The 19,189-nt window shown below is 40.3% G+C and overlaps 1 protein-coding gene across 3 annotated transcripts in view; it reads right to left on the bottom strand.

The window, feature by feature from the left end:
* ZC3H12B (zinc finger CCCH-type containing 12B) overlaps positions 1 to 18,901 on the bottom strand; it is a 37,476-nt gene extending 18,575 nt beyond the window's left edge. The window contains exons 1-3 of one of the 3 annotated variants that reach the window (XM_081179309.1): positions 18,620 to 18,901; positions 15,999 to 16,070; positions 11,318 to 11,407 (exon numbers count right to left, since the gene is read on the bottom strand). The gene's annotated coding sequence lies outside the window, so the exon portion shown is untranslated. Of the gene's footprint in view, positions 1 to 2,330; positions 2,350 to 11,317; positions 11,408 to 15,998; positions 16,071 to 18,619 lie in introns of those variants that run through there. The other 2 variants (XM_081179308.1, XM_081179311.1) reach the window with 2 other exon arrangements.
* Between the last annotated feature and the right edge of the window lie 288 nt (positions 18,902 to 19,189).

The raw sequence follows: 19,189 nt of genomic DNA, 5'->3' as shown, positions 1-19,189 counted from the left end.
AGTGCGTCCTATAGGGCGAAAAATACGGTAGATTGTTTCAGCTAAAATAAAACGAAATGTTTATTTTCACTGTAACTGAATCCTGTCAGTTACCATGAAATTTTTGAACACTACTTATGTTTGTGACAAATCTCATAAGTATTTAAAAAGCATCATAGAAGATGTTTACTTCTGGGTCAGTCTTCATGAAGGTGCCCATCAAATGTATGTTTTTATGTATTGATGTCTGCTGATATCCTCAGCCTGAGTGATGTGAAGCCCCTGCCACCTTTGGACACTTAGCATTTTATATTGCCCAGACCTGCTACACAAGGACACACTTCTAGGCAGAACAGAAGATACAGTTTTGTGACCAATGAAGACACTACAACAGAAAAAAGAAAGCTGAGGACAGGACTCTACACCACTGATCCTCATGGCTCATTTACCTTTAGTCAGAAGTACCTGAAGCTCCCTGAAGAGATAGAGAAAAAACTGGTTGAGAAAAGTGACTTTATTGTCACTTCTCCGCACCTAAAAGGGCGGGGATGCTGGTTAATGGTAATCAGTAACTGATGAGCTGACGTACAACTAGAGTAAAATATATTCATACGGTCATGAAGAGTTCTGTGTAAGCAAGCAAACTACCTTTTTTGTATATCATGAAACCCTTGAATAGCAATGGAGGGTCCCTTCCATCTCAGCCTAGCAGAAATCAGGGTCACATATGACCATATAACTTACTAAGAATCAGAAATTCTCTGCCCTGGAAATTTACTTTGCCGTTTCTTCTCCCACATGGGCAAACTTATAATAGGCAATGTGGTGTAGCCAGATATCTTTGTAGAGAAATAAGGGCACATGGTTCAAGAGGAAGCATAAAAGAAGCATGCGTGCACAAATCAAAAGGGAATTTTGCTACAGGGATCTGGTAGCACGCAGAGCATCCCTTAAAGAGGAGTAACTTTCACACAATATGGGCAAGTATCTCCTGGTGTTTCTTCATTCAACTCAAGATGTGCTTCATCCCAGTTGTTATCCTCCTTGATCATTACCTATTCCTTTTTTTAAAGCTGATTTTGTGCAAGTCCTACAGTCACTACAGACCTGTTTCCCCTGCAGTTTATACTGGGTGCAGAGGAGAGGGTGATGTGTGACCCTACACAACCCCTGATATTTACAGTCACCATCAGGCTTCTCCACCTTTGTTTTGTAGACTAAAATAAATTACTTGTGTGTGCTGCAGGGGTGTAAAGCAATAACTGAACAAATCCCATACTATTAAAATAATTTAAAAACCTAAACACATAATTCTTAGCTGTGGAAGGAGACAAACAGAAATGAAATGAAAAGCAACAAAAAGGATGCTTGCACAAACATAATCTTGAAGAACGATTAAGTTGTTACCTCACCGGCTCACTAATTTACTGTTCTAGTTTTTAGTAAAGTATCACAGTGATGTAAAGTTTGAAAGTTTGTTGAACACCTGTAACATGTACCATCCAATACCTTGTTAAGTAATCATATAGTGTGTTTTATCTTTACTAGTGAACTTTACACTGCGGGAGGCAGTGGAAGACAGGAGTGCCTGGCGTGCTCTGGTCCAGGGGGTCACAAAGAGTTGGACACGACTAAACAACAAACAACCATAAACTATACGGGTGCAGATTGACCTAATCTAAAATAAGGGGTATAAGGTGCCTGAAGGCTGCTTGTTGCAAAGCAATCTCAGGAAGGGGAGCACTTATCCGTTTCCCTGTCAGCCATATCTCCCCCAAACCCTTTCCCCAACCAGCTTTTATCCTTAAATAATATTAAATCTCTGAGGTAAACAATGAACAAGAATACAAACAATTAATAACACTGTGAGAAAGGTATAAGGGTAAATACTTAACAAGCAAGGGTTAAAATACTCTTTTTCCTCCTGTCTTTTCTCTTATGCAAATTGCTCTTGCCAAGTGTTAACTTGCCGGCCCCCCAAGTGGGGCATTAGATTCTATACACTCAAAATTTAACAAAAGATCCTCTTTTTCCAGCATTAATCTTATGCACATGTACATTTTATTTTATTTTTGCAACACACTTTCAAATTGTTTCCATATTTTAGGACGTCAAGCGTGGTGCAACAATTCAGAAAAATCTCTCTCCCTCTCTCTCTCTCTCTCTCTCTCTCTCTCTCTCACACACACACACACACACACACTACTTACTGAAGTCTGCCTCCTTTGAACCACAATATTATGAATAACAGGCACTTAAGATTTGTCACACATCAAAAACAAGATTTGAAAAGCAAACTACAGGGGGGAATTCATCTCCAAGCACGTTACCGTTACTGCTAGCATACTCACTTCCACTTGCCTCTAAGAAAGCAGCAGCTTAGCTGTAACTCACATTGGTAGTAAAGAAGATAGCTCTTTGCCAAAGCAGAGCCTGTGTGCAGGGGTGTTCTATTCTTCCGACTCTGGTGACAGATTGGTGGATTGGTGTTACGAAAGCTGCTCTCTGCAGAAACACACCCACTTCCATGACTCACAGGAGTATCTTGCTTCTTCTTTTTTTAAGTGATTGTCAACTGTGGTTGAAAGACTATTAACAAGAAAATTCAGCTGTGTCATTTTTTCATTAAAAGGCGACAGGTGGGGGGAGCACTTTGATGTGAGAATCACAACTGCCTCTAAATCAGTGATTATGAGGGAGTAATTATTTAAATTGTTTTTTTAAAAATGTTGCTATAGTGCTACGACATCTTAATAAATAGGGGGAAGTTAGATCCGCACAGAAAAGACAGCTTTATCAGCCTGATTTAACATATTGACTGTATAACAAAATCAATAGGAATTTTCTAATGATAAGTTCTGAGATGCAATTTGTTGCTCCCAAATGTTCTTCTGGGGGCATTTTTTAAAAATTAAATCAAAGAGTTAGAATTTTTACTCAGCCGTCTACAACAATAGAAGCCCATCACCAGATTCAATAGTATCTGGCATGGCAGATCCCTATGCCTGGATCCCACATGGTTCCAAATATTATGTAAAGGATGGAATCACATGGAAATCATCCACATCAGTCAGCAACCTGTATTAGCACAGTGGTTGTAAGGATGTGGCATGGGTATCACTCATGTGACCAGCTTGTCCCACATGGAACAGAAATGTGTTTTTCTCTAAAATGCAAGAGTTGAAAAAATATCTGGAAACTTTAGTTAACTATTTGCACCACAAACTTCAAAAAAGCATTCCACTTTAGATGACCATTAAGTCTCTGTCACATCTAAGCTAGTCTTTACAAAATTTGATCAAAATTATTATTAGCTATCATAATCATACTATTATTTGGTGGTAGTAGGGAATCCCTCAAACCTCAGGTAAAATTGACACCATCAAGGGAACATATACCAAAGGGGATTCCTATGGGATTTTAAAATCTATTATTATTATTATTATTATTATTATTATTATTATTATTATTATTATTATTATTATTATTACCACTACTACTACTACATTCTTCAGGGCCACTAAAAAGCCTGGGGTAGCTAACACAATGCTCTTCAGAGGTTGTGAACTACAACTCCTTTATTACCGACTCTGATTGGAGGTGAGGAAACGATGCCTTATGAGGAACGGCTAAGGAAGCTGGGCATGTTTAGCCTGGAGAAGAGGAGGTTAAGGGGTGATATGATAGCCATGTTCAAATATATAAAAGGATGTCATATAGAGGAGGGAGAAAGGTTGTTTTCTGCTGCTCCAGAGAAGCGGACACGGAGCAATGGATCCAAACTACAAGAAAGAAGATTCCACCTAAACATTAGGAAGAACTTCCTGACAGTAAGAGCTGTTTGACAGTGGAATTTGCTGCCAAGGAGTGTGGTGGAGTCTCCTTCTTTGGAGGTCTTTAAGCAGAGGCTTGACAACCATATGTCAGGAGTGCTCTGATGGTGTTTCCTGCTTGGCAGGGGGTTGGACTCGATGGCCCTTGTGGTCTCTTCCAACTCTATGATTCTATGATGGGAATTGGAGTCTAAAACATCTAGAGGACATCAGGTTGGTTACCCCTACCATTACTATTTGTTTTTAAGTAGTCCTCAAGAGCTTTGCAAGAAATTTTTTGAACTCCCTGAAACTTTTTTGAACTTCCTGAAAGAGAATGGTGGGAGGAAGAGATTCTCTTTCTCCAAGTCGTAAGCACCTGCTTCTGTTCAATTTTTCCATTGCTCTCCTTTGCCATCAGGAAAAAACACACAATTTCTCCAAGAGAACAGAAAGAGTTTGTCTAAACTAAAGGGCAATATGTTTCTCAATGTTGTGAGAAAATGAGCATTCTGTAGGGGGGGTGAGACAGTGGAGAGAGGGCAGGAAGTGTATCCAAGAGTGTATCATTCTAGCTTTAAAATACATTTCTGACTAGTAAGTTTGCCTGTGCCTGTTTCCTACTACTTTCATGAATGGTGGTCATCACACTAAATTCCTACCTAATACTTATTTGCATAATGATATCCCCAAGCACTAACAGAGCAAGTGTAAGAACGTAAGAAGAGCCTGCTGCATCAGGCCAGAGCCAGTTGCCATCCAGTCCAGCATCCTGTTCTCACAGTGGCTATCCAGATGCTTGTGCGAATCCTGCAAGCTGGATTCAAGCACAATAACCCTCTCCCCTCCTGTAGTTTCCAGCAACTGGTATTCAGAAGCATTGAAGCCTTCAACTGCAATGGCACAGCACTGCTATCATGGCTAGCAGCATCCATGCTGCATGCATAACTCAATTGTTCCTAAAATATTAGAAGCCTTGCTCTCCAAGCCATGCTACTCAACTATACTGAAATTCTAATACACATGACATATTACAGAACAATATAAGCTCCCAAAGGGATGGGGCTCTTCCCCAGTGAATGTACTGCCTAAATTTCAAATGGGGGAAAGACAGAGAAATGAAGTGTGAGCAAATGCACCCTACATGTGTTTCTGCTGCAGATGAGACTTCCTAGCCAAAGGATTTACAGGAAAAGGTGGGCTGAAGAGCAGGGGGCAATTAGATTATCAAACAGGGTGGGCAAAGTTGGTTAAGGAAGCAGAAGACTTTTTGGCAGGTGTTAAGAGTTAGAGCTTGCTATAATGAATTGTTTGACAGGCAAGTCAAACTTTCGCTTTGAAAATGCAGCATTATATGGCAGGCTACAAATGTACTACAGTGGTGCCTCGCAAGACGAAAAGAATCTGTTCTGAGAGTCTCTTCGTCTAGCGGTTTTTTCGTCTTGCAAAGCAAGCCCATTGACGGATTAGTGGATTAGCGCTATTAGCGGTTTATCAGTTTAGCGGATAAGTGGCTTAGAAAAAGGGGGGGAGGAAAAAAACCCAGCAGGAACTCGCAAGACATTTTCGTCTTGTGAAGCAAGCCCATAGGAGATTCGTTTTGCGAAGCACCTCCAAAACGGAAAACTCTTTCGTCTAGTGAGTTTTCCGTCTTGCGAGGCATTCGTCTTGCGGGGCACCACTGTACATCTGCTTACAGAATAGAACAGATAAACCATATTTTTCTATCTATAAGACGCCCCCATGTACAAGACACCCCCTATTTTGGGGGACTCTGATTTAAGAAAATGGGGGGAGATACTATCAGTGTATAAGACGAGCCCAGATTCTGAACATTATTTTAAAGTAAAAAAACATAGTCTTATACACAGAAAAGTATGGTAATTGCTCTGTTTACCTCTTACTTGCTCCTTCTTCCCATACTGTTTTTATCTATATGGCATACCTAATGCTCAGCAAGCTTCTTTCTCCCTTCCCTTTTCATCGAGGTAGGGAACCTGTGGTCTTCAAACTAATTTCATGTCTGTGGGGGGAGCCCAAATGAAGAAAATGGTGAAGAAATAAAACCAAAACAGATGGTGATGGAAAGTGAACAGGGAAGAAGCCCCGTGTAAGTGGTCAGTTGATATTTCTGGCCAGAACAATCTTAAGAACTTTCTATTCTCAAACAGACCTGCCCAGATGTTGAGATGCGAAGTTCATGGTAGGGCTGTGTGATGTCTGGTATTCAAGATGGTGATGTATCAAAAGCTAAACATCATGATATCACAATGTCTGAAATAAGGTTGGAACTATGTAAACACCAGAAAATAAAAACAAAAACATTTCTCCCTCCTTTTTTGCCAGTGGGGGAGGGAGGGAAGAAAAAAGAAGGAAGTATAGGGTTGGGGGAACAAATGTGTGAGAAAGCAAAGGGGCGAGGGGAGAATTAGGGAGAGTTTGAGGATAGGGAGGAGAAAATAGGGAACATTACGAGGGGGTGAGACACAGACATCCACACGGACACAGAAGGCAAGAACAGAGGAAAGGGGCTTAAACAACAGGGCAAGGTTTATTTTTATTTTTTTTAACTCAGAGGTAAATAACCCCAGTGTATTTTTCCACAGGACAAGCAGTGGTTTCCAAGTGCGCCCTGGCTGAGCGCAGCAGCTATTTAAAAGGCAGGGTTGGGCAGCAACATGGGGGGGGGGCAGGCTTTGGGGAGGTGAAGCAGAAAGACCTTCCTGCTTTTCAAAGACCTCAGAAGAGCTTGAGTATCAGGAGGCGCCCTCAGGCAGGTCCTGCTGGCAAAGAGAGTCCAAAAGGAGAAAAGAAGGGGAAAGGGAACTCCCAGAAAGAAGCCCAGAGCCAGCTTGGACCGGCATCTCCTTCAAGCATGTCCCAGCCCGGTACCTGTGCTTAAAAAAAGATGCTTGTGACATCTATATTGCTAAGTTTCTGGGTGAGCTGCTTTCTTCAGCACCTGCTCTTGTGGTTTGCTGCCCCCTCCAGGAGACAAGGAAGAGCTGAGGCAGTACAGCAATGGGGTGACAAGAATCATGAGAAGTGATGACTAGCTTCAAGGTTTTCCCCACATCATGATTTTTTACATAGTATTTGAGTTTGGTTTGAAAACAAACAACAGTGCTATCAGACAAGTGTTCAACTGCATGACATCATTCTGGCCAAAGGAGGGAAAGGCTAGAGCTTGAGAGACCAACAGTGCACCCAATAGGAAGTCCTGGGGCTGAACAAGTCTTGAACACTGTAGGTAGGTCCAGTTGGGCCTCACTGAACAATGGAGAATATTCCTAGCCACATATTCTTTCAGCAGGAGTCCATTCTGACCTGGGGCTTTGAGGTTTTTTTTGCAATGTGTTTTCTTGACACAAAATTTAGTTGCTAGCTAAGAGATCAACATATTTGAATGACAGGTCAGTGGAAGGATAGAGATTTCCAGTTATTTCCCTAACCCTACTTCCCAATTTCTCATTCATCTCTGAAGTCCCTGCCACAGGCAAGCCAAGTCTACTTTTCTTTTGCAAACCTGGCCTTGCTCACCATACCACATTATCCAGGTCCTGAGAAAGATGTCAGGAACATGTGCCCTGTCAAGGCACAAAACAATCCCCTGCTATTTTTATTTTATCTTTTAACCAAGACAAGTAGAGATTCTCTGCTCCCTCTTGCTGACCCATCGAATTATCACCTTCTGCAACTGAAAATGTGAAGTGAAATAGATGTGATCAACTTTTGCATTATCTCTAGCATATCTCTTTCATGAGCTACCAAGCAATCCTTTAGTTTCCCCTCCATATTTAATTATTGCTGCTATATTTTGCTTGCTAATACTGAAGTAAGCAGAATTTTTAAAATGCCTTTAAATACCACCAAAACTATTACTTGGAAATGGGTAAATTTTTCCCCATCTGTAAGTAACAGACTAAAAGATAGTAAGAGACAGTAATAAAAATAAAATCATCTCCAATTATGCAAAATTTCATAACTTTGGAGCTATTATAGTCTTCCTTATATAAAATACATATTTAAATAGCAGTTTAAGGAAGAAAAAACCCTTCCAATTTGTAACGTAAAAATATCTCACTCAAAGAGGGAAACTTTGCACTACAGCTTTAAACGTTTAAGCCTCTAATGTCCATTGCTTAGCAACCGGGCATCCTTACCTAAACACCGTTTTTCAGCAGAGTCACGACTGACTGGTGGGGCTGATAATGCAATTCAAAAAGAACAAGTGTTCCCAAAGCACTTGAATTCTGTTCACATAGTACTGTACTTCAAGTATCAATACACCTTTCTGTGTAATAAAATAAAAATGCTTTCCCAGTAATTATATACCACAACAGGATTTTAACAGGATGAAAAATAATAATTTTTCAATTGCACAATTTGAGCTCCAGTTCTTAGAAGAATTAAGGCATAAAGGCAGATAATCATTGTTCACAACACTGTTTTATCCTGATACAAAGTACATTTAAAAAAACCATTTTATGAAGAAGGCATTTGATTTACATGCTGATGATTTAAACTTTTTCAAGCAGCCCATAATCACTCAGAGTCCAGTGAAATCATTAGGAATTTTTCAGTCACAAATTATGAGAAACCAGTTTCTGTTTCAAAAGCAACCAATCACAAGGAAAAAGAAATACTGTAATGTGAATATAAGTTCTTCGCAGGCCAAAACTATGTATTAAATTATAGGTTTGGAATTTCATTCAACAACAGAAGACTATGACCAGAGTCATATGTTACTTGAGTAGCAATATTTGGATCCCACCTTGCCGAAGTAATGTGTGAAGGATAGAATCATGCAAAAAATGGATGGGGAACCACATATTGCAGGATGACAACTCCCATCATCCCTAACTATTGACCATACTGGCTGGACTGAGGGGAGTTGGTGTCTAACAACATATGAAGAATCAAAGGTTTCCCACCTCTGCTGTAAGAGAATGGTCAGGCACTGCCAAAAGTAGTGCCAGCAACCCATACTGGGACAGCAATGGTTATAGACATGGAACATGGGTACCTCTTATGCAACAGCCTGCCCCACAGGACTCCATCGCTCAAATGTTATTGGAGTGGTGTGGGATTCTGCCAGAGAACTGGCAATCTCATTGAGACAGAGAGAGTATAAAGTTAATCAGAACTTTAATCAATTATCTGCACCACAAACTTCAAAAACATTTCATTCCAGATAATTCTTATTCCTTCATAAAAAAAATCTAGGCTTTTGCTACTACAGAATTTGGCCTAAATTACTCATATCATCGTATTATTAGGAGAAAGATCACTAACCCCAGGAAAAATTGACAGCATTCATCAACGAAATCTATAGAAAAGGAATTCCTATGGGGTTGGAATTTTGTGTGTGTGTGTGTGTTTTGCTTGTTTTGTACTCATTAACTAGTACAGTGGTACCTAGGGTTAAGAACTTAATTCGTTCTACAGGTCTGTTCTTAACCTGAAACTGTTCTTAACCTGAAGCACCACTTCAGGGGCCTCCCGCTGCTGCCACGCTGCGTGATTTCTGTTCTCATCCTGAAGCAAAGTTCTTAACCCGAGGTACTATTTCTGGGTTAGTAGACTCTGTAACCTGAATCGTATGTAACCCGAGGTACCACTGTATTTAGAGCCACAAAATGCCTATTCCCAACACCATAACCCTCAAGAATTTTGCAAAAAATAATAATAAATGCACTTCTTAAAATAAGGGAGGGATCTATTTCTTCAATCTAATTATCTTACACACCTATCTCCAATTTTTGCATCAGGAAGAAACATGATTCCAAGAGAACTGAAAACGGTGCATGTCTAAAAGATGAGGCAATGGCTTGAGAAAAGGGTCGATTCATGACTCATATTGTGTACAGAAGGAGGCTAGCCAGGAGCAAATATTTATTTATTGTATTTATATCCCACCTTTTCCTCCAATGAGTTCAATGTGATGTACATGGTTCTCCCCCTCCTTGTTTAATTTACTCTCCTAGCTCTAAAATATTACCTCTACCACACAAGTTTGCATTTGATAATTTCCTACTGAAGATGGCATCACACAAAATTTTTACCTAACACTTATTTGCATGCTTGAAACTGCTAGCACTAAACAAACAGCTGCTACACATTCCATGGTTCATGTCTCAATGTGAATTCTAAATTTAAAAAAAACAAACCTGAGAGATATTCCTAATATTTGCATACCAACTATAATGGACACGAAACAACCATTTTTTTAAAAAAAGATACAGAGTTTTGTTTGATTTGTTAAATTGTCTAGCGTTAATAATGCAAATAGCATAATCCCTCTATCCAAATCTTTTGTTCCTTAAGCACAGACAGGTGGTAACATATGTATTCTCTTAATTCATTTTTGCCCATCAGGGAAAAAATGTATTTAAAGGATACAAGAACACTGACAGACTACAAAGGCTGCAGTCCTACACTGCATTCAAAGAGGTTTTAATTATGTGATTGAATCCCCCATCTTAACGTCACTATTCTACATCAAGCTGTCCCCTTGGTTGCCTGGGAAAGGACAACAAACTAAAACCTACTTCTCATAAACCTCAGATAATGCAGTAAGCTTATGTCTGTACTGCAACACTTCTGGTTCCAGCTGCGGGGGCTCATATGATCAAATACTCCTCAGGACCACCACCACTCAATAAACAATTATCTGCACTATACACTAGTAGCCAAAATTGTGGAAACCTTCCAGAGAAAGTGTATTTCCGAGGTTTGATGGCTCATAACACCATTTTTTTTTTTAGTAATACCATAAAATTATATATCAATGGAAAGATAATTTATGGTCAGGGTATATTTAAGGGAAGCTAATAGAGAAGAAAGAGATTAAAACATTCCTTCTTCAAGAAGTGGAATCGCTAAGAAAATACTACATTTTCCCAGGGTGGGCACAATGGTTTCCCAAGAAAAGAAAAGAAAAGAAAAGAAACACTCTCCCCTTGGAGCCCTCACAATGAAATCTAGGCCTGTACTGAGAGCGGAATTTAAGCAGAACCTGCCTCCTAGTGGAAAGAAGGGAGGACAACTTCAGTATCTAGACCACTGGAGAGGGACAAGTAGGAAGATCAATTTAAAAGTTGAATTTCTTAATATATCAATTAAAGTGTTCATACATGCTAGGAACAGATGGTACAGTCAATATCTTGCCCCAAGCGGCATTCCTACTTGTGGCTCTATAGTTGAGATTGTCCCAAGATAGTCATTAGTACCTTATTAAAGAGAGAATACTTTCCCAGTACAGTACATCCTGTCATGATTGCTAGACAGATATCATGAGATGCACTGGAGCCATCAAGCTTGCCATGAGCAAATTTACTTCACACTAGGTGAGCCAGCTCACCATTTCAAGCAGCAAGGATTGTGTCTGCATGGCTATAAACTTAAGTTTCAAGCAGACATGAGTATCCACTAACAGATGAAAAGTTTGTTTTCATCAGACTTGTACTTAAGAATCGAGTGACATTAAGACATTGTACATTTTCAAACAAAATAATTTAACTTACAGTTAAAGCTGGTCTCTTATATTTCTTAAAGTGCCAGAATCATATCTTGGGTCTCTATACTTCAGGCTTACATGGCGGCTACAAACATTCCTAATTTTAAAAAAAGGAAAGAAAGTTTAAAAAACACAGACCTAACTAAACCAAACAGCAGATATCAGTAACAGCACATATTTAGATTTGCTTTCAAATATTTGTCGAAGATGATATTTTGAATCACTTCATCTCTCACTAAATGTTACATAGACACAAGGGGAGAAACCTTAAACTAGAATATTGTAATATACTATATCAATAGTATATTCTATCAGCCAACCAGTGCCAAACAGAAAGCTCATTTCCAGGTCTGAGTTTGAGGTGGACACTGCCTTTATATTTTGCTCTCTGAAAATAAGCACAACTGTGGAGATGATCCTTGCTGGCGTTCAACTTGAAACTAGAGTGGGCTAGGAACTATCCCAAATTGTCACTCTTGCCAGAGGGTGATAAAACACCTGCCATAGTAAGTGGAAATGCAGACCTCTAAATCCACAAATATCTGGACCGTGTGCCACAAACTCTTGCCATGGTGGGAGCTAGTTTTGTCATGAGGAACTACAAACTGGGAGAGCTGAAAAGTGGCACTTGTTTTAATCTTCTTGCCAGGGAGTTAAGTTTGGATTTTGAATTTTGGAATTATATGAATCCAAATCAAAGCAGAATACTTGCTTCTGCTTATCCTATTCCTCACAAAATATCTGTTCATCTTTTGCATTTCTATACAGTGGTACCTCGCAAGACGAATGCCTCGCAAGACAAAAAACTCGCTAGATGAAAGGTTTTTCTGTTTTCGATTTGCCTCGCAAGATGAATTTCCCTATGGGCTTGTTTCGCAAGACGAAAACGTCTCACGACTTTGTTTCCTTTGTCTAAAAACAAAGACATGTTTTGTTTATAAAGTTAATTTATTTTCCCTTCAATTTTTGAACTGCTCTTTACAGTATGTGTGACTTTAAAGAGCAGTTAATAAACTGTTGTTGTACCAAATTTGGCTTTGTTTGGACTTTTTTTGACCATAGGAACGCATTAATTGATTTTCAATGCATTCCTATGGGATTTCGTGATTCGCAAGACGAAAAATTCGCTAGACGACAAAACTTGTGGAACGAATTAATTTCGTCTTGCGGGGCACCACTGTACAAAGTATTACAAAGGCACAATAAGTCTTGAGTTGCTTCTCTTCCAAAAAGAAACTGATCTTTTACAATGCTACCGCAAATTTTCACCCCTAAGATGAGAAGAAAGGTGAAACATTTTGAGTTTGCTCAAAAAAATAAAAATTCTATCACTTCAAATGTATGACCCTGAGGTCAATGCATCATCTCTTTTATTCTATCCAGAGGATGTGGTGTCAATCTTTTGTTAGAAAGCATCCTATTTAGTATTTGCTTTTGTAATTATGTAGATATTATGACACATTTTTAAAATTTTACTGCTTTTGATAAGATTTAATCTGAATCAACCATAGCTAGAACAGGCTACTCTCAACACGCCCAAGGGCATTTCAAGGATATTTCTGCACAGACTTTTTTTTGAGGAAGGGGTAGATTTTCTTTTCTCAACCACAAGCTATTCAAACAAAACAGGTATCATAGAATGTTTCAATTCCATGTTTTACTTTGTGGTGTAGAAGACTGTGTGCTCTTATAAATTGCTTAAGAGTTTTTAGGTTAAGCAGGAAAAACATTTATGGACAACCACCTCCACCCAACAGCAAACTATACAAATTGTAATAAAGAAGAAAGCACCTCAGGTTATGCCTGCTCTTAGCAATTGGCATTCAGTTTGTCTAAGTGGCACGTCTTCTTCTGCAGGACTCTCAGATTAAAGTAGTTTGTTAAAGTACATTTGGCTTTGGATGAGTTTTCACAACAGCTACTGATTCTTATTCTCCCACAGCCACCTCCACAGTAGAACAATAAAAATATGTGCCTTAGCACTACCTTGATAGAACTACAGCTAGAATGACAATGAGTCAGTTGCTGTTAACGGAGTTACAGAAAATGCTCCATAATATCCAAATACCGGCAGGGCTGCCATTCAGGAGGATGCAACTGTATGGAGGCAGTTCCACATGGAAAGATTCTGTGAAACAACTCATTGTGCGATTCCACCGCAATACAAATAAATAAGGGTCATAGTACATAGCTGAGGTTATCAGAATTACTGAAAGCCATTTCACAAAAATGGCTTGCCATATGAGCAGTCTCCCACACAGATGCATTTAGAAAAAGCTGTCACGCCATCACTTGCTGGTAAAATATATTCCTTTGATGCCAGAGCACCACTAAGTCAATTGCTTCGGGAGCCTAAAAACATAATGTGACTAGCAAATTCACACCATGTTTATCATGCTTTTATATGTGTTGGAAGCCACCCAGAGTGGCTGGTGCAACCTACCCAGATGAGCAGGGTATAAATACTAAAATATTATTATTATTTATTCTGAAAAATTCAGTTTTCCAAACCTACTAAGGTAGACCTCCACATGCAACGAGGCTTCCACACTTATAGGTGAGATGAGCATATGCAAGGATGGAGATCTATATCACTAGGTCTGACTGGATGCCCATCCCCATTCAGGGCTATTAGTCATAACAGGCCAATGTTTCAAGTCAGAAGTACTATGGGTGCAAAGATCACAATAATATTGCTATAAAACACACGGCTGAACAGAATAATATACAATTGCTCTACAGAATTGTCAGGCATATTATCTACATGTCATTTAGGTACTAGGCACAATTTCATTACTAGCAGAAAAGGAAGCAGGTTGCTTAGAAGACATCAAAGGGGTCCGTTATTTTTTTTTTAATAAGAAAAAGATAAACCTTTAAAAGAGACAGGGAGAGGCATGGCAAAAGTCAGGCAACAGAAGGCAGCCAAAACACACAGTCTTTGTGTTGGAAGTGCTAAGTGGAACATTCAATTTTGCTCAAGTTACAGTGCGACACCTTTTCAAATTGGCTGCCTGTAGCTTCAACTGCAGATTCAGAGCATTTGGAATAAAATAAGCCTCCTCATTAAAAGGCCAAAGAAGAAAATTCATAATGTAGTCTTGGATTTCCCTACACTGGAGGTTTGGTTCACTATATGGATTATTCAACTAAATTGTTCTGGCATTATTAAAAAGAAGAAGTGAAACAGCACAATTGTTTTCCTGTTTCCCTTCTTCTGGCACACCACAATTGCTGGAAAAGGTAATATATCAGTCAGGGATTAACATGTGGTCTAACATGTGCAAGATTCTGTCTGAAGGCAAAGATATGGATTGCATCCTTTTTAGCCTTCCTCTTCTAAAACTGCAATCCTATGCACACTTATTTGGAAGTAAGTCTAACTGAATTTAGCAGAATTTAGTTCAAGGTAAACATGCAAGCCAATGGAAGTTGGAAACCAAAAACATTTGGAGGGCACAAATTCTGCATTCCTATATTAAGGCACTTAGCATTGTGCCATCACTGCAAGTTCTGTGCTTGTCAAAATTTCTTTAAAGTTCTGGGTAGAATGATGTAGAGGTGGGATGCCAAACACAAAGCCCAAGATTGTACTGCTACACTGGATCTAGTTTTGTAGGTACCATTCAACTACAAACCAAACAACAATTCTGACTAAGTTAATAGCTCTCTGGATAAAGTTCTAGAAAGAATTTCAGTTCAAGTTCTGCAATTTCAGAACTTTTGCAGAAAGTTACTGCGAAAAATACAGCAAAAGCACATGGATAAAATTCATTTACCAAATCACCAGGTTATATTTGACCTAACTAATGGCAACAGACTCCAAAGCTGATTCTTCCAGCTAACAGTGTGTCACAAGAAGGGATTAAGAAGGTACAGAACAACAAAGGTAAACAAAGGCTTGTGGGAAGAAAGGCAAAGTGGGAAGAAACAAAACAGGTGCTGTTTATACTGAGTACTAGTTCTCTGAATTGTTCATATTGACCACAAATTGTCATTTGGATGTCAATGTGGGCTAAGTAGATATGTGAAAAAATATAATTCATGCTTATAATAAACAGTCTACAAAACTACTTCACTCCACACACAAATGCACTCTAATGAGCTTGCTAAAGAGTAAAAAAAAAAAAGCATATTTTAAAATGTGACTGAAGTAAGTAATCAGGTTAAAGCTTTGAACAATACAAAGTATTAACACTGGGGTTCTTTTTAAATGTTGTATCTCATGTTCTGAAACCTATAAAAATATTGTTCTGCAAAATTTTTGAGTAACTGCACACAGCAGTGTTTATATTCCCTCAGAAGAGTCCTGTTAGTTGACACTAAAGATGCATCAAATCCAACAGCCCATTTTCTACAGTGACCAGGCAAGTGCTTCTAGGAAGCACACAAGCAAGGAATAAAGGCCATAACCCTCCCCTGGTGGGATTTAGTATTATGGGAGAGTGAGAATTTTTTTTATAAACCTCCATGATGGACTCCTTTCTAAACTAAGTTCCAAATGCTTGTCTTTCTTTTTGATGAGCCTGTTCAAACCTGAATCATTTGATAATTTCAGTTCTTTGCTGTCCACTTTGAGATGTGGTGACCTGTACAAAGTATTTTAAATGTAAGTTTTATAAAGGCATTGTGATACTATCCATTTTGTTTTCAGTTTCTTCCCTAACAATTCCTAATAAAGAACTCACCTTTTTCAGTAACAGACCACACAGATTTGTTGTTTACAGTAAGTGCCCAACCACAGCTCAAAGATCTCTTCTCTAGGGATAGAGTGAATAAATGAAAGGACACATTTCAGGGCAGGGGGTTGTGTCCCAAGGTCAATCACTTTGCACAATCTTATGTTTCAGTAGTAGATAGGTAGCCGTGTTGGTCTGCCATAGTCAAAATAAAAAAATTCCTTCCAGTAGCACCTTAAAGACCAACTAAGTTAGTTCTTGGTATGAGCTTTCGTGTGCATGCACACTTCTTCAGAGGAGAATCTTATGTTGTATCTTATATTCCATTTTGATGCCCATTCATCCGTTCTTGAGATAATCCTTTTGGAATTCTTCATGGTCTACTTTGAGCTTCTTGAATAATTTGATACCCCTTTAAGATTTCTAATGATTCTATGTTCTGTAGCATGCAGAGAAACAACTCCTATAAAATAGACTTCCTTGTTCTTTCTATAGATTTTGCATGCAGCAATAAGTGGATATCATTCATTTTCACCATTGCATCAGCTGAAGGATCAAGCCAAAAGCCCATCTAAACCACACCCCATTTTCCAGAGGCTAGACAGATGCTTTTGGGACTACTGAAGGCATGGTTAGATCAGTCCACTGCTCCTCCACTGCTCCAGTGTTTAGAAAAATATTACCTATGAACCTAGATTCCAAATAGCTACAAAAGCCAATAGCTGAACTTAGACTTATCCCCACATAATTATCATAGTTGGAAGGAACCTTGGAAGTAATAAAATCTAATCTTTATTGTTATAGTCCATGACCAGCACCCTCTAAAGTAATCTAATCCAGTGTTCTTCAGCCTTAGATCTTAGTCTACAACATCCTTAGTTGTTGAACTACACCTTCCATCATTCCTGAACACTAGCAAAAAATGGATGGGAATGATGCAGAGCAGCAACAACTGGAGACCCAAGGTTCAAGAATACGGATGTAGTTCAACCTTCTACTCAATGCAGAATGCAACCACAGCATCCCTGATAGATTGGCATCTAGCTTCAGCAAAAAAAGAGTCCTGAGGTAATATATTCCATTGCTGAACAACTCTTACCATAGTTTGTTTCTCCTAATGTTCTGCAAAAATATGCTTCCCTGCAATTTCCACCCAGTAATCTGCCCCAGAAACACATGGCACTCACCCACCTCACTAAAATCTCCCCATGCCAGTTAGTCATGTCAATAACTCTGTAAACAAGAAACAGCGCCTGATTTTTCCTTTTCCTCTTCCCTCCCAATCCTGCTTCCTTTTGTGCTGTGTCTGTTCAGAATGAAAGCATGAACTGTTATGACTGACATTTGGAAGCAGAAATGGCAGCAGGGGTTATGGCTGAAGAATGGTGTGAAAGCACCTTAAATAAAATACAACAAATAATACCTTACAATTGCTAATTATTGTTTTTAAGTTATTTCAAATTCCCAGCAGCACCCAGCAGTATACTATATCTAACCCTAGAGGGTCCTGCTGAGTTATTTGCTTTAATCTTTTACGCCCTAACCAGCTTTCCATACATATTTCCAGCTTGCAAGCTGAGGACAGACCTCTATTCTGCACCTAAGAATTTACTTAAACATATAACCCAACATTTCCATGTAAAAATTCACAGGGTGGTTAGCAATAAAATATATGCTAATTAAATAAAATCAATATATAAAAAATTGGCACTATTACAGGTGCCACATAATACCTACTCTGCATTTGTAAGAACTTGATTGTTTAGTGTGGTGGCACCTACACTTTGGAACTCCCTGCCTGTTGAAATCAAGCAGCCGCCTTCACTGCACTATTTTCGGCGCCTGTTAAAAATATTCTTGTTTAGACAAGCCTACCCAGATGCTTAGAAAGTTGAGGTAATTTGGTATTTTAACGTTTGCATATTTTAAAGTGGGGTTCTGAATCTTTCTTGATTTTACAATTCCATGTTTTTGTAAACCACTTTGAGGGGGGGGGTTAAAAAATTGAGTGGTGCACAATTTTTAAAAATAAATAAATACTGAACAACAAAATTTAAAGAGTGTTGGGGGTGTATGGCAGAAGGTAAGAGACCTTACCATCATAAATATATTAAAAAACACACAGTAAGCCTGCAACTTGAGGGGGGGGGTTAAATTCCAGAGATCGTGCTTAACGCTAAAATCATGTACTGTATAGTCAAAACAAATTGGATTCAATGGTGTGGGGGCTTACCAAAGTTTTTTCCCCCAGGCGCCTACCCTTCTGTTTCTTCCTTTTTGGGGTTTGCTTGGTTTGGGGTGCTTTTTTGCCAAGTTGCGGACTAACAGAACATAAATAAATGAGCAACGATTACGATATCTTAACACGCACAAGCACACAAAACCCTAAATAAGCGCGGACAAGCTCCCTAGCCCCTCAAAAGGGAAATGCTCTTTTGAAACCCCAATTGCTGCATGTGGGCAGGCAGGCAGGTACACTGCCCCTGCAACGGGAAGCTCTCCCAAGCCACGAGGAAGCCTCGACGCCCCCCTCCCGGGTCTACCGCGGGCGAGGGGGAGGGAGGGGAGGCGACGACCTTTCCCCACCCCACTCCTCCCGAAGGTGAGGCTGACAGGCGCCGGGTACCCACCTGTCCCGGAGGCCGCTTTGCCGCACAGAGCCTCCGCCCTCCTCACCGGTCTCTTCCTGGGCGCAGCGGCGGCGTCTCTGCTTGGGGGGCCCCGCCGCGGCCGCTCCCGCCCCGCGGCGCCCACAGCATGAGGGATGGGGCGGGGGCGTCCTTCCCGGACGAGGAGGCGGCTCCCGGACGGAGCAGGAGGTGGAGGAGCCGGCCCAGCCTGGCCTGGCCTCCGCCGCCGCCACTTCTTCGCGGCTACTGCTGAGGCTGCTCCTCAGAAAGGCCGCTCGGGCGCCGTCTCTTAGCAACCGCGCCCGGGCCCCTCCCGCTCCTGAGAAAGAGGCGGCGGCGGATTCGGCTTGGCCGAGAAGATGCTATCGCGCCGTCTGCGCAGGCGCGGGCACCCGCTAAGCTGCCCCTGGCCCGTGCGCGATTCCGGCGTGCGCTGCCTAGGAGGTTAGCAAGGGGGCTGCTTGCTTCAGGACTGGGCTGCTGCAGTGCGCTCAATGGGTGGCTGGGACGGCGGAGGAGGAGTAGGGAGGAGCGAGCTGCTGTTGGTGCAGGATGCTGCAGCACAATTGC

The sequence above is a fragment of the Podarcis bocagei genome (genome assembly GCF_964188305.1).
Source record: "Podarcis bocagei genome assembly, chromosome: Z".
NCBI classification, from domain to species: Eukaryota; Metazoa; Chordata; class Lepidosauria; order Squamata; family Lacertidae; genus Podarcis; species Podarcis bocagei.
The sequence above is the reverse complement of the archived record's forward strand: the minus strand, read 5'-3'. Positions and strand labels throughout refer to the sequence as shown.